Below are 23,209 nucleotides of genomic sequence, written 5' to 3'. Positions count from 1 at the left end.
GGAGATGGGGTAACTGGGTGCTGGGCGTTAAGGAGGGCATGAGATGGAATGAGCACTGGGTGTTATACACAACTAACGAATCACTAAATTCTACCTCTGAGACTGAAAAAAAAAAAAGAAGAAGAAGAAAGAATCTCCAGTGACCTCAAATGCACAAAACGGAAAACACTAAAGCAGAAAACAAGATACACCGACCCGTCTTGAGAAAAGTCTTCTAGTGCGTGAACGTGTTCGGCATATTAACTTGACATGGAACCTACAGAGCGGTCCATTCTGTTTTTCTCAGGAAATGGATGGGTCAGGGGCGCCTGGGTGGCTCAGTTGTTAAGCGTCTGCCTTCGGCTCAGGTCATGGTCCCGGGGTCCTGGGATCGAGCCCCGCATCAGGCTCCCAGCTTGGCAGGGGGCCTGCTTCTCCCTCTCTCACTCCCCCTGCTTGTGTTCCCTCTCTCTGTGTGTCTCTCTGTCAAATAAATAAAATCTTAAAAAAATAAAAATAAAAAATTTAAAAATTTTTTTTAAAAATTAAAAAAAAGAAATGGATGGGTCAGTTCCCAATTCTAATCTTCATGCTCAAAGAAGCTGTGTTAAACCAAAAACCTGGTCCCAGAGAGTCTTTCTCACTGGAGAGTGAGAGCTAGAGAGCTAGAGAGTGCCCAGGCCTGGAAGCCCTCCAGGGTCAGTTCAAGAGTTTTTTGTTGTTCGTTGCTTGGAATCACCATCGTTGCTTGGAATCACCACTAGTAACTTAGTCAAATGTATACACACACACACACACACACACACACACACACATTAATACACACGTACACACGTACACACGCATATATACACTTGTACAATATACGTATATGCACATGCATACACATGTGTACACATGGATACACACGCACAGTCACACACGTATATACATGTATGCGCACATACACACACGCACACATTTATACACACGTACACACGTACACACGCATATAGACACTTGTACAATATTCGTATATGCACACGCATACACATGTGTACACATGGATACACACGCACAGTCACACACACGTATATACATGTATGCACACATACACACACGCACACATTTATACACACGTACACACGTACACAAGCATATAGACACTTGTACAATATTCGTATATGCACACGCATACACATGTGTACACATGGATACACATGCACAGTCACACATGTATATACATGTATGCGCACATACACACACGCACACATTTATACACACGTACACACACGTACACACGCATATAGACACTTGTACAATATTCGTATATGCACACGCATACACATGTGTACACATGGATACACATGCACAGTCACACACGTATATACATGTATGCGCACATACACACACGCACACATTTATACACACGTACACACGTGTACACACGCATATAGACACTTGTACAATATTCGTATATGCACACGCATACACATGTGTACACATGGATACACACGCACAGTCACACACACGTATATACATGTATGCGCACATACACACACGCACACATTTATACACACGTACACACGTACACACGCATATAGACACTTGTACAATATTCGTATATGCACACACATACACATGTGTACACATGCACAGTCACACACACGTATATACATGTATGCACACATACACACACGCACATCTTCTTTTAAAGAAGAAAGGATCTTAAACAGACTTCCCGAGCTCTTCCTGGCTGCTTGTAGGCCACAAAGACTGTCGTGGCAAGGCGTGGAAGGCCAAGGAAAATGGGAGATTTAAGTCTGTCTCCAGATCAAAGCAATTTCTTGCAAATCTCTACGTTGGGAGGGCAGAGATGACCCATCAGATGGTTGCTTGAACTTGAGCTGATCCCAGAGTCTACTGGCACCTGGGTTAGATCTCCCGCCATGAGCCCTTCCTGTCTTAAGACATGAGGTCCCCCCACCCCACTGTCGCCCCCATCCGAGAAGTCACTAAGAGCAAAGTAGCACCCAGAGGTACGGAGAAACGGGAGACGGTGTCAAAGTAAGTGCTGGGACAGATGCCCTAGTGTGACACTTCGGGAAGTTCATTTGTCCTCAGAGGGAAGTCCCATTTATAGATGTGGACAATGAGGCTTGTAGGGCAGAAAGATTACTATGTACCGAGCTGGGAAGAAGGGACAGGTGCCCTGAGGAAGGCTGTGTCTAATAGCCAAAACAGTCCCCCAGAGGCGGCGGGGGGGGGGGGGGAGAAACAATTCAACGAGTTGTTTTGCATCCTGCGGGCACCACCAGCCGGGGGGGTCACCTTTAGTTTTGTGAGGAGGTGGGGAAGCACTGGGTGGGGCAGCCTAGGTCCGCTAAGCTCACCACAGGTCCAGCCCCTGAATGCCGTGTCCCACCTTCTCCTGTCCTCTTCCCGGGGCCCAATTGTAATACAGCCCGAGGGTTGGCTGCTGGGAAGTCAGGACTCTGGAAACCCAGCCTCTTGCTGTGAAGGAGCGGGTTTGGTCTCTCCGGGTCCTTGCGGTCCCTGAGTGGTGGCAGACAGCATGTGTCTGCCTGTGGCTGCCAGGTCCGGCCACACACCATCTGAGGAGGACAGGACTGGAAACTACTGCTCCTTTCTGGGGTTCTGCCGGAAATACCCCACTGTTTCATTCTGTGTAGCCCACAGTGCCCCCAAGAACCTCATTAATGGGAAACATGGGTAAGCATCTCGAGTGTCCCTCTTGCCAGGCCTCTCCCAGAAAGAACAAAAATCAAGGGTGATCTCTCATCCATCTGCCCAAAACAACTCCGGGGGACATTTCAGAATGAGGCAGGAAAGGCCTCTGTGAACTCTCTTGGGCAACAGCGATGAGAGCGCCTTGTCCTACCCCATCAGAAATCAGTTTTGGGGGAACGAGGGGGGCTGGGGAGGCCCGGGGTTGTCCCCCTACTTCTCCCTTCTCTATGTTTTGTCACAGCCCCAAGGGGGCTCTGCAGCCTATGACACAGAGATCCCACCTGGATTCAGTCAGGGGCTTGTGGGAGCTGGTCTGTCCGTTTTCAAGAGCAAAGCAAAAATGCTGTGGAAAACATGGAGACCGAGTCTTAGAAACAGAATCCGAGGAAGGACGAGAGGAGGGAGAATGGAGATTGGCGGTGTCTTGCCGAGAATCATATGCTCTGTTCATGTTTGTAACAAGTGATTTTCCATTCCTGGTGCAGTGTCGTGTGAGGGTCGCTGAGAAAATCCCGCAGGCACCGGCAGAAACACAGACCCAAACAGGAGCAGCGTCAGCTCGCGGGCCGCTGGCGGGCCCAGTCTGTTCCGCGTGTGCTTTTCTTTCCTTCCCATGCGGTGTCAGGAGCTCTCTGTGCGGGAGACTCCTGTCAATCTGGCTTCCCACTTTGTCTCCAGCTCTGAGAGCCGGGCCTGGGACCCAGTAGGTGCTAGGAGCCAACGGGTTGGATGAAGGACTGAATGAGTGAGTGGCATTTTCCCCCAAGAAGACACTGTTACCCAGAAAGAAAGGACGCAGGCCACCGCCGCATGGCCATTAGTTCATCCGCACAGATGCGTGTGTAAGGTTCAACCCCACGGAGACAGCAGAGGCAGAGGTGTCGTCCTACAGACCATGATTCGCCCCCCCCACCCCCCCATTCTGCCATCTGCCAACTGCGTGATGCTGGGAGAGCCTTACAATCTCTGTTCCTCAGTTTTCTTGTCTGTAAAGTGGGGAGAGGAATTGCACCAACTTCAGTGGGGTGCTGATTATAAAGGGCTTAGCCCAGTGCCTGGCAGGTGCAAGGGCTGAGGAAGCATCCATTCCCTTGCCTCGTACTTTTCCCCCTCACCAGGAGGGAAACTCAGTGGGACACGAGCCATGACTACAGAGGGGTCGTGGAGAGGGGTAGCTGGTGGAGGAGGCCCTTCTGGGAGAGACCTGGAGCTCAGGACACATGGGCGAGCGTGACGCCCAGTGGAGAGACAGCCTGTGGCAAGGGCACCCCCACCTGCCCACCCCTAGCTCAAGGGGACACAAACTCCTTGAAGGAGATGGGGCTGTGGTGGTGTTTTTTTAAACAGGCATGAGAGGGATGTAGGACAGAGAATGCTCACTGCAGCCACCATGAGCAAATTCCTAAAGACAGCCGTGACCCACGTGTCCAAAGCACAGAGCCTGCACGGTGTCTGCCTCCGGACCCCCAATGTTCCCCTTCTCCTGCAACCGTGTCCTGAGCAGAACACTCCCATCTCCCAGCCTCGGGAGAGACAGGCAGGGCGGATGGAGGTGTGGGCAGAGAGGGGAAGTAGGAGGAGAAGGCAAGGCAGGGGCACGAAGCTGGAAGCAGCTGGCTAAGAGGGGGGGAGAGCTAAGGGGAGGTTTGGGAGGAATGGAGGGACAGATCTGAGGTTGGGGAGTGACACTGGGGTCACTGTCCATCCTTCGAACATGCACGTTTCCATCCTCAAAATGGGGATGGGCGAGGCAAAGGCAATTTGGACACCCTCCCGCCCATCCCCCATCTGATGCGTCTCATTCTCTCCTGTGTAGATGTTTATCAAGCCTTCCTGAGTGCAGAGAACATACTGGAGACTGGATGGTGGGCAAAGTGGACAGAGTGCATGGCTTCCAGAGAGACCCCTCACCTAATAGTCACGGAAGTGCAGAATTATAAGGTAGGAAGTGCTGGGAAGGGAAACGAGGGCACGACCCAGCAGGCAGGGACAGGGGGGCCACATCCAAACTCCCCTGCTTCACTTCTCCTCGGTGACTTTATTTTTCTGAACGGCCAGCCCTCTTCCTCGCTAAGGAGGGGAAAGAGCTGTGTTGGACCCTGGTGGTCCCGTGGTCTGATCATGCACTCTGAGGTGTACGGTCATGATTGCATGGTCCTGGGGTCCCTGGGAAACTGAAGCCGGAATAGTAAGAAACTTGGCTGAGGCCTCACAATGAGTCAGAGGTGGAGGTGGGTCCTGAACTTGGCTCTTCCTGACTCCAGAGCTCAGGGACCTACTCCCCCGAGGCTCTCTTCCCCGACCGACCTTCCTGGGTGCCCTGGGCAGCTAGCTGCTGACTTCCCCCGTCCCCTGTGCCCCTGCCATCCAGCTACAGCCCATGTCCCAGGTGAGCACATGAGCAGAGGCCCCGGGACCCTCAGAGACAGGCCCGGGGGCGACCCAAGCCCGACTCAAACCCCCAGCCCTTGGCCTGGTGGCGGGGATTCCCAGCCCCCTCCCGGCCTTGGGCAGCAACAAGTATGCGGGCTTCTCCCTCCCCACCCCCCGCAGAGAAGCAGGGCGCTGCGGAGCAGCTGGCAAACGCGGCAGCAACACCTGTGTGCCAGATAGCACAGCTGCATGTGTGAAACGGGAGCCGGCCGCAGCGCCGGCACATGCCACGTCCAGTTGTTGGACTCGGGGCAGGGAGGAGGAGGACTCATTGCAGAGGGCCCCCCGCGGCAGAGGCGCCCAGCCCTCCCTGCCCTCCCTGAGCTCCCAGCCCAGCATCCATTTGCTCCTCCTCCTTGCACTCGGTGTTTCCGGCTGCGTTGGCCTTGCACGGCCTCCCGGACGGTGAGGGCGGAGGGGGGCGCACGCCTCCGCGGGCTGCACGCACCGCCCACGGTAATAAAGCTTCCGCGCGCCCCGAGCACTTTTCATCTTCAAAGCAGTTGCTGCCTCCTCATTCCAAGGCCTGCACATCTGGCCGAAACGTCTGTGGGTACCGGCGGTGGGTTACGTTCGCAGCAGGGGTGCCTGGGAGACACCTAGAGGCGTCCTATGATTTGGCTCCGCACGCCCTGCCTCGTGTGGCCTGCTGGTCCCCGGGGCTGGTGAAGCGTAATTCCAGAGTCCCAGGCCCCTCTCCTGGTGCCCTGCAGAGACCCGCCCTTTTCCTGCCGGAATTGCTGGCGGAGCCGAGGTCGAAGTGAACAATTAGCCCGCATATGGAAAAGGGGGAAGATAGGCTATTGTGCAGGTGCTCCAGAGGGTGGGAGGGAGAAGGAGGCAAAGAAGAAAAAGAACAAATTGCTTCCGGATATGAATGTCTTTTGCCAGAGGGCAACGCTGCAGGGAATAACCCACAACCAACGAGGCATTTACCCTGATGGAGCAGGAAAAAGGAGCTAAGATCCCAAATGGCAGTGCATACCTCAAATATGTCCACCTGCACCTAGCAGGAGACCTGTGATTTGTCAAACTCCTTGGGGGATGGGATGGGGTTTGGCCCTGCTAAGAACTGGGAGAAGGTCACTGCACACAGCAGCCCCAAATGCTTTCCATGGATCACCTTGTTAATTCACTCGGTCAGCTAATAGCCCATCCCCACTGTGACATCACGCAGTCGTTTTAATTGCTATCCCCAATTCACAGATGAGCACACTGAGGCTCCAGGCACTAAGTACATTGCAAAAGGGCCTCTGGGTAGTAGGTCTGCAGAGCAAGATCAGAGCCCCGAACACACTGGGCCTCGAAGTGAATAAATGAACCAGAACTCTGGATGGCTCCCCTCCACGGTCCCCAGAGGGACAGGCTTGCAGGGAGGGGCCAAGGGTGGGCTTCTGAAATGGGATGCTGGAGACTCCTTGTTTCCAAGGTTCGCCCTTCTTCCACTTTCCTTTCCACAGAAAACAAAAGAAGATAAAATTTTACTTCTCAAAGTCGTTTTACCTGGACCCGAAATTAGTTGTCGCTTGGCCACTCCGAGAGACGACACAGACAGCATCCGTGTGCCCCCTCGCGCCTCTTCCTGCACGTCACTCCAACGTCTGTTCTGTCACCGCTCAAGGTGGCACTTTCTTGGTCCTGTACAGAATGTAATTTTCACTTGCCCCTGAAAAATCAATATGGAAAGGCTCTAATTCCCCAGATTTCGATTTTTCAATAAAAAAGTGAAAATGAAACTCTGCGGGATTGCAGCCAAAAGGGTGCCCCTGAGCCAACTGCAGTCTAGAGGGAGACTCACCAAGAGTTTTTGAGAAAAACACCGACTTTTGACATTGTTCTTCTCAGATGACATGTCAGCTGGAAAAGGAAGCACAGGGCGCTGATGAGGGAGCGTGGGACGGAGCAGAGCTCTTCGGTGGGGAGGTGGCTCCGTCCAAAGAGACGCATCGCACCATCGGGCTGTCCTGGGGTGCGGCTGATGGGCAGTGCGGTGAGGGGGACAGAGCTCAACTTTGAAATCACAGATGAATTACAGCCTGTCTCATCAGATCATAGTGCCTTTCCCCCTAGCAGCTCTCATCATCCTATTTCCTGCACGCGAGGGAGGAGGGAGAGAGTCGGGGCTGCTGGCACGGGCAGTAAATGAAACAGTGCGCACGGACATGTCCACACAGGCCTGCTGCAGGGTGGACCTGAGTCTGGCTGGTTTCCTTCCTGCCCGCCCCCCTGCCTCGCTTTCCCTGTCATTGGACGCCTTGGGCTGAACAGCTGATACCCTTCGGTACCTGTGTTGGCGGAAACGGCCACAGTGCACCACCAGTCCACCCCCCCCCAAGACCTCCTAATTCACCCACGCTGGGGACAGACCTAGGGAAGATGTCACTCACTGCCCGTCTCCAGATTGGGAAACAAGACCAGCAGGATTCCTCAGGACCTCCTTCCATGGCTCTTCTGACAATGAGCGGCGATGCAGAAGAGCAGCGCACCCCCCAGGTGTGACCTGGCTCTGTAACCTAAGCCACCATCCCTGCTTCCCCAACCCCTACCCCCCACACAGCATCTGCCATCAGAAGCTCAAGTCCCGGTAGCTTCCAGACCCATGACCTGGAGGCTGGAGGTGGGGGGCAGGAGGGCAAAGGGAAGGAGTGGAAGTGGAAGCTGGCTGTTTTGGGGAACCATACACGGGGTTTTCCTGACCACCTGCCTCCACGCTCAGGTCTGTTTCGACTGTATCTGACAGGGGAGGGGATGATTCTCCATGAATTGCTGTTATCCAAAAGTGAAAGGAGGGATTCCAGAGAGGCAGAAACAATTCATGCCAAATACAATATAAAAGCATCTTTGGGGACGCCTGGGTGGCACAGTCGGTTAAGTGTTTGACTCTTGGTTTTGGCTCAGGTCGTGATCTCAGGGTTGTGAGATCGAGCCCCACTTTGGGCTCCACGCTCAGTGTGGAGTCTGGTTGAGATTCTCTCTCTCCCTCTGGCCCACCTGCTCGTGCTCTCACTCTCAAATAAATAAAAAAAAAATCTTTTTTTAAAAAAAAGAACCTTTGAATTTTTCTAGGAAATCAAAAAGAAGAAAGCGAGTCCTCTTCCACCTATTAAGAACTGGGTATTGGGGGGCCTTTGAGACAGTGTTTTCTGGGCTGGGGCATGGGGAGGGAGACTGCTGGCCACGGGTGATGACAGATTTCCAGGGTAATAATGCCGCAGGCTTCAGAAGCAGCAACCGGGACAACAGCTGTCTGGGACATGCCCGTGAGTGGCTCTCATATATGATCTCATCTAAGAGTCAGGAAAACCAAAATACTTACCAGCAACTGGCTACCCGCAAAGGAATACCATTAGTCCATGAGAGTGTTGAAAGTGAGGTCGAAGCTTTACGTATCTTGGCATAGAAACGCGTCCTCGAGCTGGAGTATTGGGTGAGGAAGGCGGCTTCTGTGAAGTGTGGAATACGAAGCCCTCCGAGTAAAAGGGACTCCGTGCATCTACGTTGTACATACGCACCGAGAGGTGTCCTAAGAGGTAACTGCCGCCACGTTATCTACGTTCTCCGTCGCAGGATGAGCTCTCCAGTGATTATTTTTCCTGCTTCCTTGTTCTCATCTGTATTATTTGACTTTTCTTTTCCTTACAAAAAGAACTTCCTTTTCGTAAAATTTTTTAAAAAATCTGTCTCTGTAAGAAGTGAAATATCTTTTTATCTGAGTGAGAATTTGTGATTTAGCAATGAGAAGAGCATTAAACATTTTCCTGATCTTCCAAGACATACCATGATTAAAAGGGAATAAAGCCCTCTCTGATTTCCCAACATCCTATCAAATACGGGGGAGAAAGGACACCATGTAAGAGCCATCAGAAGGATCTCTCCTGACTCGAAGAAATCCTGTTTCCAGCCCTCTTGCAAGGGAAACTCACACAAATCTCATGGTTTTGCGTGCATGGTTTTGCAAACGCATTTCTTCCCCTTTGGTCTTTGGTCCTTTTCACTCAACACGTATTGACCATACATAGTCCCTAAGACCTCCAGTCGGAAGCTCTTCCCCTCCTCCTCTCGTCTGCGGGCTTTGTTTTCTGATGAGCTTTGTTTCAGGCTCATCATTCAGAAGAGTCCGTGGGAGGAGGCGCCCACCCACCCTGGGTCTTGTTGTCCATGGAGCGAGTCGGCCCTGATCACAGGCGCCTGCAGCCTCCCATCCTGAAGTGGGCTTACGGAAGTCCCTCCTCCAAGCTCAGGAGACATCTGTCGTCTCTCACTGTTCGTTCACCCTGTGTTTACTGATGCCCACTGTGTGTCAGGGTGGCGGGAAGTCTGGGTCTACAGCAGTGAGCAAAGTAACAACCTCCGCCTTCAGGGAGCTTACATTCTAGCGGGAGACTCAGGACAATCAAACGCACACATTTCAGGAGGTAACAAGGGCTCTACAGAAAAACAAACAGGGTAAAGGGGACAGAGGGACAGGGGGCCAGTGCTATTTTAGATGAGGTTGTCAGGAAAGTCCTCTCTGGTAAAAAGACCTCTGAGCGGAAGCCTGAGGGAAGTGAGAGAAGGAGCCAGGAGGACACCTGAGGGAAAAGCATTCCAGACAAAGGAACAGTATGTGCAAAGGTCCTGCAGGAGAGTTTGCTCACCATATTCCCAGAACTACAAGCAAGTCAGCTGGCTGGGACCGAGCAACTAAAGGGACTGGGAGGGGAAAAGGTGAGCAAGGGTCAGAGGCCAGATTCTGCAGGGTTTTGTGGGTGACTGAGAGGATCTGGGTGGGATGGGGAACCTTGTAAGAGTTCGAGCAGAGTTACATGATCTAACATGGTGGACACCGTATTTTTATTTTTTTAGAAATAAAGTAGAGAGGATACCAAATAAATAAAAATTAAGAGACTTTGGAGTGCTTGGGTGGCTCCGTTGGTTAAGTGTCTGCCGTCGACTCAGGTCATGATCCCGGGGTCCTGGGATTGAGTCCCGCATCGGGCTCCCTGCTCAGTGTGGGGTCTGCTTCTCCCTCTGCCCCTGCTCCTGCTCTCTCTCTCTGTGTCAAATAAATACACAAAATCTTTAAAAAAATTTAAGAGACATAATTTTAAAAGAGAAAGAGAAACAAATCTGTATGCCACCCAGAAGGACTATGAACAGCGCTGTGGTTTCCCTCCATGTCTCGCTCCCAGAAAACCATTCACGGTCAGCAGCCAGCCAATGGTCGCGGAAAGCAGAACTTGACGCAGGCGATAATAGGAGCTTTGAGCAAAGCGGCAAGCCCCTGTGAGTAATGGGTGACTTGCCCTCCTTCGTCAGAGTTGATGGCATTTCTCTCCTTACTCTGTACCCTCCTTGAGATAAGAACGAGCCCAAGCCACACCCTGGACATGTGCAAAGGATCACAAGCTGCAGCTTTCTTTTATGTAGATCAAAACCCCTCAGCACCGTCATGTTTTATTTTTAGCACTACATTTGTTTAAAATGTATTCGTAACAAAAGTACTAATAAAACGGTCACATTTATTAGGTGTTTACAAATACTATGAACTAAATTCTTAGAAGAACCTTTAGCACTATTAATACTCCAATCTTACTGCTGTCGGAAGATCCAAGAAGCCGCGAGAAACCTTGTCGAGCTTTGCACAAGTGGCTCGTGGCAGAGCTGGGATTCAATCCCACTTCTGTCTGAATTGAAATCCTGTGTTTCGTAGCCTATTAGCTACACTGGCCCTGATACAGAGCGATCCGCTAATGCATGCACAGTGCCGGACAGGAACAGGGATAGACAAGCATAAATCCTGGTTGCTTGAGAGTTTAAAGGTATCTGGGAGCCAAGACCAACCCCGAGAATGGAGCGTGGAAGTATGTGGCCCCGACTGTGAGTGCTGGCGTGGTCAGGCCTCAGAGGAAGGCTGTGGGCGGTGGGCGGAGCGCGGAGCAAGGACTTCAAGGCTCACATCCTTATTTAGCTGAGTTCCCAGCTCCAGGAAGTCTGGGGCTTGGTGACGTCAGCCCTTACGTAGATTTTTCTAGCCAACGGCTAGCACTTACTCTGGGCCAGGCACTCTGCTAGGTTCTTGGGGTGCCTTACTGCACCCAATCCTCCCTACCCGCTGGGTGACATTCCAGTTTTATGGTTGCACTAAGTGAGGTGGCCAAGGTCGTATGGCTTGTAGATGGAAGGACTACGACCCTATCCAGATGGATTCAAAGGCCCGTGTCTTAACCATGATACGTATGTCATAATTACAGGGCACTTGGAGTTAAGAGTTTCCCCCTTTTCCCCCCAGGACCCAGTTTGATGGGTTACCCTTAAGGAGACAATCTTTTCTACATACGCTAGCTCAAAGGACAGTTGGCACCTGAAATTCCCGCTCATGGTCTCAGGCTGGGATACACCCTGTGTGTGGGGGGGGGAAGGGGAGAGATAGTGATGGGGCGGGAATGGTGGGCAGGGAAGCACTCGGGCAGATAGAAAGTCAGGCCAAGTCTGCCGCCCTGGCCTCGGCCCTCTGGCACTGCGCACAGAACACAGAGAGAGGTTGGGGCTGCTGTCCCCATTTGAAGTCCTGCCACTATTCGTAGAACAGCCTTGTAAAGTCTCTCTCAGAACAAAGATTGTGCTCAAAGCAGCCCGTGCCCTCGGGCTGGGCAGGTGTGTCCCAGGCTAGGTTTCCCGCAGGGCCCTGCTGGCCGAGCTGTACCCGGGACCTTCACGGAGGGCCTCTTCTGCCTCCCTGCCCCACCGCACTCACTTGGGCCTCCTGCTGGTGGCCGCTCTTGGCACGCATCCACCCCAGCAGGTTCGTGTCACATTGGGAAGCGTCACTCTGGGCAGATGGGCTTGGCTTTCTAGGTTCATCCTGAGGGGTCTCGTCCCACCACTGGAGGCTCACAGGAGACCCTTGGTGATGGCAGAAGCAGGCAGTTTGCCGGAAGCGATGCCCCGCTGGCCCAGACCTCACAGCCAAGAAGATTCGAGTGCCTTTCACCTGCACACATGCCTTCTGACCCTAGAGGATGACGATGCCTTAACTTCCAGCCTTGGAAACACATCCAACAATCTCATGTGGAACACCTCCAAGCCCTCCTTTTCTCATTCCTATTGTGGCTTAAAAGAGGAAGAGAGAGAGGATATTTATTACTTCTTGGTAAACATAAAAGGCTCTCTATTCATATGGGTGTGTGATCTTGTTTGCTAGGAGTGCGTGTCTGGAAATGTTCATCTATTTGAGTCAACTTGAGTCAAACTGATCTGAACATTTTAAGATTCCTGGCCACAGCAGAGGCACAAAGACAAAAGTGATCACTTCTTATGTAAATGGAGGTCCCTGCGTCTGCATTGTACCTATGCACCTGGAGGTATCCCGAAAGACGGTCACCAAAATGTCACTGTGGTTTTCTTCAGAGCGTGAGGTCTCCATTAAACTTCCCCCATTGTTCTTCTTCTCCTCTGTGCTATTTGGAAAGAGACTAGGGAGAGCGAGATAGACATCAGGCATGGCCCGTCCTCAACGAGATGCTCCTTTGCAGATAACACCCGTACAGAGCTGTGCACCTGACAAAGCATTGGTTGGCACCTACCTGCTGCTTTCAAAACTTCTCCACCGGGCGCTCCCGCCAGCATGGAGACCAGCGACTCTGAGTGCCCAGCATAACCCACTAACAATGCAGATTTCTTTGAAGGCAATGTTTCTCCTTAAAATTCATACGAGGTTTGCATTATACTCTGCTATATGTTTTTAAGGCATAGAAATGTTCTTGGTTATTTATCAGCAGGCAAAATTAATGCTCTGGGTTTATCCTCTGGCTTTCTGCATCCCTAGGGATTTCTAGGACATGGGTCTCTCAGAGCAGCCAGGGGGTGACAGTGGCTCCAGATCAAGGCTCTATAGACTCAGATTCTCTGCTAGTCTGTTCCTGAGAAGCTTCCCTGGCAAGGGAGGCAAGGCTCTTGAAATCTGGAAGTGCTGCTCAGGTAAGCTTAAAATAGATTTACTTAAAATGTATCAGAATTCTTCAACGGGATTACTCTGAGAAACAACTTTGCAGGCTCTAGAAAATTCTGCTGCATTTATAATTCTACTCCAAGTTCCCTGATGGAGTGGTATCCTATAGGTATCTTGGACATGCCTTTGACCCCCTGGACTAAGGATCTATACTTCTTGGCTTTTGTTCTGTTTTCTGGCTTTTTCAAGACCTGTAAAACCTGTTTGACCAGTCCTGTGATCACAGTCCTTAAGCCCTTCTGACCCAAATGAGCCACCTTGAGTCGGACAGCTGATATCACAGGCGGCCAAGACAACCCAGGTGGCCACAGGCCTGAGCCTTCGTCAAGCTGTGGTCACTGCAGAGCACCATACCATATGCTTCCAGAAGGACTTCAAGAATAGTCAAGTGCATGCTATCTTCAGGTGATACTTGTCCCACTCTGGGGTTATTCTCACAGTTAATAAAGAGGAAACCTTCTGGTCTACCTTTCAGCTCTCATCAATTATTTAGGTTGAAAGAGACTGGTTTTGGCGCACTGGGGAAGGACTTGGGCAAGTCATCATGGATTTGGGCACAAATAATCGTTCCGGTGGAGTGTGGCTGGAGGTGTGGTTGGGCATCTGGGGACAAGCAAATCCCCTCTGTGAATAGTAAAGGGTCTGTGGAGACTAGGAAACACGCGTGGGGACATCTTCTGCTCTTCATGCGCTTCCCCGACCCAACGTGTGGCCAAGATCACACCACGCAGAGTGACCTTTCCCAGGTGCCCGATACAGAGAGCTTCAGTAGCAATGGGGGGAGCACAGACACTCAGCAGAAATATTGCAGTCGATTTGCTTTTTCTCATTAAGGCGATGGTAACAGAAGGATGAAAGTAATGGTGTCAAGAGCACGGAACTGTTGCTCCTCATGTCCTTGAAATATTATTGATATCTGGAGTCATCTGGTCTGAAAAGAAAAAAGAAGCACTGAACAAGTCCTTTAAAGTGGATTTTTAGGGCTAAAAAGGTGCTGCTTTCTGGAAGCAGCAACTAAAAAATTGCTAAGTGACTTCAGCTAAGGTTTTCTGGAAGAATCTTTTTTTGGACTGGTATCAGTGGCAAATGCATTTGGCTACAAGCAATAGCAAACATTGTGACTTAGAAGAAAAGGGGCTTGATTGCTCTCACACACCAAGAAATGTTGAGGCCACAGTTGAGGGCAGGTGTGGTAACCCGGGGAATGTCTCAGGGACCCAGAGCCTTTCCGTCCTTCTGCTCGTCGCGCCATTCTTAACATATTGGGCTCCCATACTCGTTGGCTGACTGTTGCCTATGTCTTTGACATCTGCATTCGGGAGGGAAAAGAACAAAAGGTAAAAAGAGGCTTTCCCTTGGTAAAACTTGGCCTTTTTATTGAAGAAGCACATGGTCCGGAAGGACTTCTTCGCACAGTTCCTTGGCCAGACTGTGCTCAGTGGATTCCACCAGCAATGACCAAGGCTGAGAAAGGAGTATTAGCCATGTTGCAATCCATAAAAAACTGGGGCTCTCTAAGCCAGGGAGTCTGAAGAAGACAGCTGGAGGGTGAATAAGCAGCAGTATGTGGGGACGTGACAAGGAGTTGGGTACCTGTATATACATCGGGACCCATCCTATGAAACACAGTTTCGGTAATTGTCCACTAGGTTCTCAGCCGATCCCAGGCTCCTGTGACACGACGTCTGAACAAAGGCAACAGAGCCCCAAGTATATGATGTCTGTGGTCTTGAATGAGAAAGAATGAGATCCAGCTGTCCCCTCTAATTCCATTCTAATGGTGCTGAATGAAGTCATTAGCATGCATCACCCACGAGGTGGCCCTTCCATATGGCTCATGTTTGCGTACGTAGCTGTCGCTTATGGCTAAGTGGATGAAGAGATGCCTTTTCTCTATTATTTACTTTTCTTTTCTGCATGCTGGCTGTTACACGAGGCTATTTAGATTCCCTTTTTCCAATGATGTCGACAACTGACCACACTTCTCGCCACTTTCTTTCGGTTCTCCCGGGAAAGTCTGCACTCCCCTGACCTGCTTCAAGAACCATCTAGAGCCTTGCTCCAGCCTCAACTGTCATCCTCCTGTGTGAGGAGATTTCTGCCAGGACCAGTTGGTTCTGTGGACTTCTGTACAAGTCCAGGTGTAAGGTTCAATACTCCATCTTTCAAAACCACGATTGCCATCTACAAACACCATTTTACAAATTATTCAAAGCTCGTGACTGACTAATAGCTCTTGGTATTATTTTAAATTTATGGAAGCCTGAACAGTATTAGTTATAAATGCAAGTAGTGGAATTCGTAAGTGCTGGGTTACCTTTTCAATAATAATTTTACACCATGAAATTGTACTTAGCTTATGCTCTGTTATGACCTTGAGATCACATAAGGATGGCCCTCCACATAACCAGTCTTGTTTTTTATCTTGAAACTGGGATACTGTGGGCTTTTATTCTAAGTACACAAAATCCTCAAGCAGGAGAAAACATGTCCATTAAAAGAAGAGGATATGGAAATTGAGTTCCTTCTACTGCAACTAAATAAGCCCGGCAGTTAAAAACACCTAGTGGGATAGCAGTGGTCATCTCGTGTTAACAGTCACCCCCAGTTTGTAGCTGTGTGGTTTCTCCATTACATAAGAAAGCCACGCACTCGTTCTTGGGGAAGGACAGTCTTTTCCAGAACAAATGAAAATGTCTTCACAAAAGTGTAAATATTAGAGATTGGCATATTTGGAAATCTGGCTCCTTCCCACCCTTGAGCAAAGGGGAACGAGCAGGGAGGGGTGGAAGCAGGTTCTGAGTCCACGTAGGCTCAGCGCAGAGCCCACGTGCTGAGTCGCCTTGCCACACCTCAGGCCACAGGCACCCTACCTACCTCACGGACCGATGAGGAGGGGCCTCAGCCCTGCTCTTGTGAGAAGGGGGACAGGCCACTGGAACGGGGAAGCACAGGGAACCCAAGCTGGGACAGGGGAGCGGGGACCCCACTCAGCACCGCGTGGAACTGTAGGAGAAATAGAGGAACCACAGCAGCACAAAAGCTACGTGCAAAAAGGCCAATCAATGAAATTGCTTTCTCATGTGTGAGCCACAGAGCTATAAAAAGAACTTTAAGCAGCTTTTCAGTCAAACCTTTGCAGTCTCTCCACCCAAGATACAGCCTCAAAATTAAACTCTCAACTCCTTATTCATGGCCGATTTTCATCTACTGTGTCCTCATGTTACCTCCTCTCGGGTCCGAGTGAGCCTGCCCAGAGCCACCAGCCAGGCTCGGCGGGCAGCCTGACATCCACTCAGAGCTCAAGAAACCTGATTTAACAGAGAAGCTCCATCGCCAGCCTGTATCTCAGAAGTGGCAATCACATATCCAGCCAAAGTGAAATTAAGAAATTTGCATGTCATTTATTAATATCCTTCTTGTCTGTCAAGCAGCCTTCAAACACATGTTTTCCTCCCTTGGAAAGAAGCAAATTGTAATGAGCGCATTCACACAAAGTATCTCAGACCAGGCCATGTTTCTCTGTAAGTGTATAGAGGGTCCACAAGAGGGATATTGGCCAACCAGTACATTCCCCTGTCTCTGCTAACACCTGGAACATTCTTTCCCACATACAGCGACTCCCATCTTGTCTTCAAAATGGTCTCCTCCCCAGCATAATCCATCTTGAAATCAAAAGGGTCATTCAAAATACACCAAGATGCCTGGGTGTTAGATCAGGGAATTGTTAATTCATTAGGTGGGATCATGATATTATGGTTCTGGAAGAAAAGTGTCCATATGTTTTGGAGGTATACAGCGAAACATTTAGGGATGAAATGTGATGACATTTCTAATTTACTTTAAAATACTACTTCAGTGAAATAAAAAAAAAATCAGATAAATTATGGTTCCGTATTCACCACTGTTGTATTGAGGAAATGGGTTGATAAGTATCCATTACACATTCCTCTCTATGTTTGGTGCATTTGAATATTTTCCTAATGAAAGAACAGAACTTCAAGATGGTGCTTGTGTGGAATCTCCTTGATGTCCTGCATCAGAGCATCTCCTTGCTGCCAGCTCTCCCCCACTGAAGCTCTGGGCCTGGGACTGGACATCTGCAGCCAGGAGGGAGTCAGCAGTCATTCAGCGTGCTTTCCCTATGTGCCAGGCACCATGCTAAGTGCTTTGTATGGATTCGATTGCAGAGTCCTCAGAGCAGCCCAATGCAGTAGCCACAGAAGCTACTATTATATCCCCGTTTCACCGACGTGGAAACTGAGACCCTGAGGCGCTATGTGGCCAAGGCCGCTCAGCGAGTAAGTGGCACAGCCAGATTTCAACCCAGGCAGTCAACCATCAGGGCAAAGCCTCTCAGCCCGCTAGTTATCCGAGGTCACAGTGCTTCTCTTCTGGGTTCCATGGCGTTGTAAGCTTTATACACTTTACTACATTACTTAAAGCTGACTAAATTCTAGCAGTTCTCTTTCTACGTGAATAAAGGCAAGTTTCAGTTGTTCCTTTATCTTTTTTGTGTTTCTCTCAGAGACCAAGTCAATGCCTGGTACCCAACAGACACTTGATAAATGCTTATTGATTGATTTGCTCTGTGGCAATCACCTAGTAGAGAAGGTCAAGGACAGCACTAGGCTGAGAAAAATCCTTGAAGCCTTAGCTTTTGGCTTGGTTCCTGTGTCCCCATTAGTCAAGTATGAGCAGGTATAGCTCTCGGCAGGGGTTAACCCTCTTTGGAAGTGTTCTGAATGCAGTTCTTATGCTGATCTTGGCTCCTTCCTGCCTGACTGAATTGCTACTAGAAATGACAATGAAAAATTGGGTGCACATTTATATGTGTACCTGTGGAACCTGGCAGAAACCCTATCTATCTATCTATCTATCTATCTATCTATCTATCTATCATCTATCTATCTATCTATCCATCTATCATCTATCTATCTATCCATCTATCCATCTATCATCTATCATCTATCATCTAACTATCATCTATCTATCTATCTATCTATCTATCTATCTATCTATCTATCAATCATCTATCTATCTATCTATCTATCTATCTATCCATTGACATGTATGTAATTTTGATCATTAGAAGCCAGGAAAAAGCCAACATCTGTTACGGGAAACTGGTTTACGTAGGCATAAAGAAGTTTGAATTCATCTTTGCTCCCTCATGTTCAGAAAGGACACTCCGGTGGGCCTTCTGGTCAGGCAAAGGTATCGCAAAGACCCAGCTCCAGAAGGTCAAACTGCCATAGGCGATCATGTGAAAGGTTGCTCGTGACGGTCACACTCTGTTCTTACTTCTCTAAAAATGGGTTTAGATGATAGGGTCTCTAAAAATTACTTTCAGTTCTTAGTTGGTCCGTTTATAAATTTATTTTTCAAGTGCTGGCTCACAGTAGATGGGAGCAGAGGCTGGGAGGCTGTAGGAAGCTCATCAGCACGTCAGGGTGGCAAATCTCCCCAAAAAGACCAGACAGGGATTGCTGAAGCCCTTTCTGACCTTCAACAGAAGCCCTACGGGCAGGATTATTGAAAACTGAATAGACTGGTAGTTGAATAGCCTGAGGAATGTTCCAGGGAAAGTCCAAAGGGAAGGCCAGACTCCTCGGGTGGCAGGTGGAGCCCCTCAGTGGGACAATGCATTTGTTCTCACTGTCATCGTGGGAAGAAGTCTGTCCTGATGTGAGAGCGAGTGTCTGGTGAGGACTGAGGGAAAAAGGTCACTCATTCCCTGGATCTTGAGGACCGAAGGCCTGACACAGGGCAGGAGAGACATGCTCAAGTGTTCTTCCAGTGAGTTGAGGAAAATGGTCCCAGAAACTTGGCCACAGGCCGTGGGCTGGGAAGAGATCTCTAGGGAAGGAGTCTCTGTGGAGCTGGGACTACTGACAGAGGATCACACAGCACTCCCGAGGCTGGCCCGGGCGCTGGCCTTGCTCAAAGGTCAATCTTCATAGGGTCGCACAGTATGCCTATGACACCCCCTGTGACCTTGGGATCTGCAGGTCTTAGGAACTTGACCGTGTTAGCCTGCGTGCCCAGCCTTTCCAGGCCCCGCGCCTAGTGTCTCCCAGAAGTACTCAGCAGCCTTCAAGTGGTTTGAGATGCATATTTCTGTTGCTTTTTCACAAGCGCTTCAAGCCACTGGTAATCAGAGAAATGCAAATTAAAACAACAGAGGAACGGCCTTTTCCTTCTATCAGGTTTGCAAAAGCTGGAAAGAATAACAGCCAGTGTTGACCTAGGTTGAATTACTTTTGTTCTCCCCGAAGCCTGAAACAATGCCTGAGAGGGGGAACTGGAGAAAGAGCCCGGTACGGTCCTCCTTTACGTAATAATCATGTCATCAGCATCCACGAGACAAACAGCCACAGGGCCCTGAGCACTTTGTTCTAGAACCCATCGGATTTATGTGTTTATTAATTTGCCCGTACGTTCAGGAAATGCGCACTGGACAGCTGGAAACACAAAGAACGGGGACGGAAAGTAAAAACGTATCAAATGCCAAGTATGTGTGGGGCTTTGAGCCAGGGAGTCAGATGAATTCTTCGGCGAAGCTGGGGAGCAGGAGCCCCTCTGCGCAGGGGAGGAGAGGAGTTACACCTCTGAAGTCATGCAGCAGGTGAAACCGGGGCTCCCGTCTGCGGAGGGCACCGAAGAGGCTCAGGGCCCCCCGACACGAATGCTCAGAGTCCTGAACCCGGCGTCCCTGGAGCCGAGCACACGCCAGAGATCGCGGAGGAGGGATTATTCCGGCGTGGCTGGGGCTGTGCTGAAAAGGCATCCCAGAGGAGCATGTGAAGGAGCCTTTTAGGATGGGTAACGTTAACAAACAGACAAGGGCAGAGAAACAAGGGGAGCAGAATGTTCTGGAGGAGAGACTTGCTTGGGCAAGTCGGTGAAGAGGAAGGGCCAAGGCATGCCCAGGAAAAACTGCCAATAAAGAAACAAATAGACAAACAAACCCAAACCCAGATCAGCACAGCCCTTCAGAAATTCCGGTGGATGGACCGAAACCAGTCGGAGCTCACGAAGAAGAGGGCACAGAAAAGGCCCCTGGGATGGGGCTCGGGCCACAGCCACCACGTTTGTCTACCGGCATCGAAAACCTGGGTCCTGGGTCTGGAAAAGAGTCCAGGACAAAAATACAGAGTGTGGACTCGCTGGCTTCCTGGCACCCAGGGACGCCCGAAAAGGAAGGGACCCAAGGGGACCAAGACTGGTCCCTGAGCATGGCCCAGGGGGCGGGGGAGGCAGAGGCAGGGAGGAGAAAGTGCTTATGTAAAGCCAGCTTTTTGACCTCCCTCCAGCGCAGGGCACCCTGACTGTCACAGAAGGGGCTCAGCAGCTGGGGGAAATGAATCAAGGAAAAGTGCACCCAAGCCAGGAACCCGGATTCTTCCTGTGTGCGAGCACAGGCCGGCTACCAAAAATAACCAAAGGGAATACAAGCGATCTTTCTCAAAGAATCACTAACTCAAGCCCCCCGAGTCCTGTTGTGCTGTGCACAGAAAGAGGTCATTTATGAGAGGGGCCACAGGGACCTGTAAGAATGAGTGGGGAGTGCCAGAACCTTCTACCTAATGGGATCAAGCCCAATAACTGCATTTGCGACTTCTAAACTCTTCCAGGGCCCCACGTTTCTCTGAAACTTCAGAGTGTCTCCAATTATCTCAAGAAGGGGATGTCACAAAATTCTCAGGACCAAGTTAATGCTAATTCATATTTATCATATGTGAATGGAATGCGGGCCCTCACCACACAGCATCGCGAGCCGAAATATCATGCAAAATTGAACGAAGGTTGGAGGATAATAACCGCTACTATTGATTAAGTGCTTAGCATTCTCTGAGCAGGGAGCTAAGTGCTTTAACATTCAGTTAAAGTTGAATGCCTTCTCTGTGCCAAGTGCGCAGAATGTGGGGCTGCCCTCCTTCGTGCACATTTTCTCGCTGGATCTTTGTGACGATGCTATAACGAAGCCCTATTCTATAGCCGAAGGGACCAAAGTTGTGTCATTTGCCCAATAGCGTGCGTTTGGTAAATGGCAGAGAAAGGATCCAAACCACGGGGTCTGATTCTGGAAACTGTACCCTTAGGCACCGCCCTCAACCCCTCCCGCCCCACCCCCACCCCCACCCTCACCCCCACCCCCTGACCTCCGGACCCCCCCCCCCCTCCGCCCAAGGGCTTGGTAATGCTTTGGAAGCAAGAGCGCCTCCCAAGCTCGTAGGACTGGGGGCCGCCCTAGAAGATGCTGCACTGCGTGTGAGACCGTCGGGGAGAGGACAGAGTAGCCTGGAGACACGGGGAAGTCTGCTCTGCATCACTTTGGATGAGAGCCCGCGGTGCATTCCTGCGCTGTGCTCGCCTTGAGACAGCAGCAGGAAGCAATTTCAGTCCTGGGTCCAGACCGCGAGCCCTCTAAACCTTTCTATCTAATTACACTTCCATTGGCTTTCATTTCTGCAGCCCTTCTTACAGGAATACTCTATTTAAAAATAAGTAAATAAAAGAGAGGGGAATTGGAGGGGTTGCCTGAGAATTTATCTAATTTCCACATCTAACTCCTAGGACGGATTCTCTTGGGAACGGGCACAGTCTGTGTAGGTCTGTTTGTGTTTTGCATAAACTATTCGGCATGAAGCGGCTCTGTTTGCAACTAGACAGGATCCAAATTTCAGACTCATTAGAGTATGACACTGCAGTAAAGGTTCATTTAAGAAAGAGAGAAGTCGTGTCACCTCTTGCCTGCATTATTATAGCCGTGGGAATGGGCTCCCTGGCCGGGAAGCTTTCTTCACAACTCCGTGCAAGCCACTCAAGGCACCACCTGCAGACTCAGCGCCCCCCCCCACCTTTTACTCCCCACCCCCCCCCCCCAAGCTCCAGAACTCTCTCTGGGGCACTCACAGAGCTCAAGGAGCACCTTGTTGGGAAGTTGAGTGGAACCAGCATCATCACCTTGGCTCAGCCTAGCTCTGACCTTGGGCCCCTGTCCCGTGTCTGCGTCCCCACCCGGGGCATCCACGCGGCCCACAGGCCTGCTGCTTTCCCCACGGTATTCGCCTGGGCAGGCTGGTCACCTATTCCAATTCCGCTGCCTTGCACAGAACCCTCTTACATTCCTCTTCGGAAAGTTCCTTCGGAGACATTGCCCATCCTTCCTCCTTCAGCCCAGCTGTCCCCAAGCTTCGATGTCCCTGAGAATCACCTGAGGATCTTCTGGAATTGCGAACTCTGATCAGTAGGGCTGGGATGGGCTTTGAGAGTCTCCGTTTCTAACAAGCTCTGAGAGCGGGTTTTGGAAACAGCTCATCAAGGGCGAGGATAATGACCAAAGCCGATGAGGCAGTCACAGCCCACGACTCTGTCTTCCTGGGACATGTGCTTTGCCGTATTATTATTGCTATTTTCTAGTAACAAACCTTTAATGCGTCCCTCACCAGTCACAGCAATGGACAAATGGCTCAGTCTGGGAGAATCAGAATCCTGCCCAGAAGTGATATAAGGACAATGTGGGAGTGGGGACGTGAGGGTTGGTGAGGAGCAGGACCCCTTTCCCTGAGGTTACTAAACTGGTGCGACATCGTCTCAGGGGTGCTGGGAACCATCCTCCTTGGCACACGCGAGAAGCCCATCTGCAGTGAGAGAGAGTGGGTGAACCACAGAGACAATTCAAAGAGGCAAAGACCCGACGACATCATATGAACTGCTGGATCCAGTCATACCTGATGCTAGACCCTTGTGGTCTTTCTAGTTGTGTAAGCCAATACATTTGCTTTTTCACTTAAATTGAGTGAATCCCTGTCACTGGCACATAAAACTTATATCGCAAGTCAGGCGACCTGGGGTCAAACACAAGGTATATAGCGATGGTTTGTGGAGTGACTCTAAAAGCCAGTTCCTGAAATGTTTGAGCAATGGCGATTCCGTTGGAATACTTGCTTAGCCTCTCCTGGTACCGCTGGAAGATGGATAGGACTCACTTGGACTATTTTTCTAAGATCTTGTAACTAACTTTATTGTACTATCTCTGGTGAACCCAAAGGTCTCTGGGATAAAGTTAAG

The sequence above is a fragment of the Ursus americanus genome, chromosome 2, assembly GCF_024610735.1.
Source record: "Ursus americanus isolate L20-20 chromosome 2, mUrsAme1.1.p, whole genome shotgun sequence".
Classification (NCBI taxonomy): Eukaryota; Metazoa; Chordata; class Mammalia; order Carnivora; family Ursidae; genus Ursus; species Ursus americanus.
Note: the sequence above shows the minus strand (reverse complement) of the source record.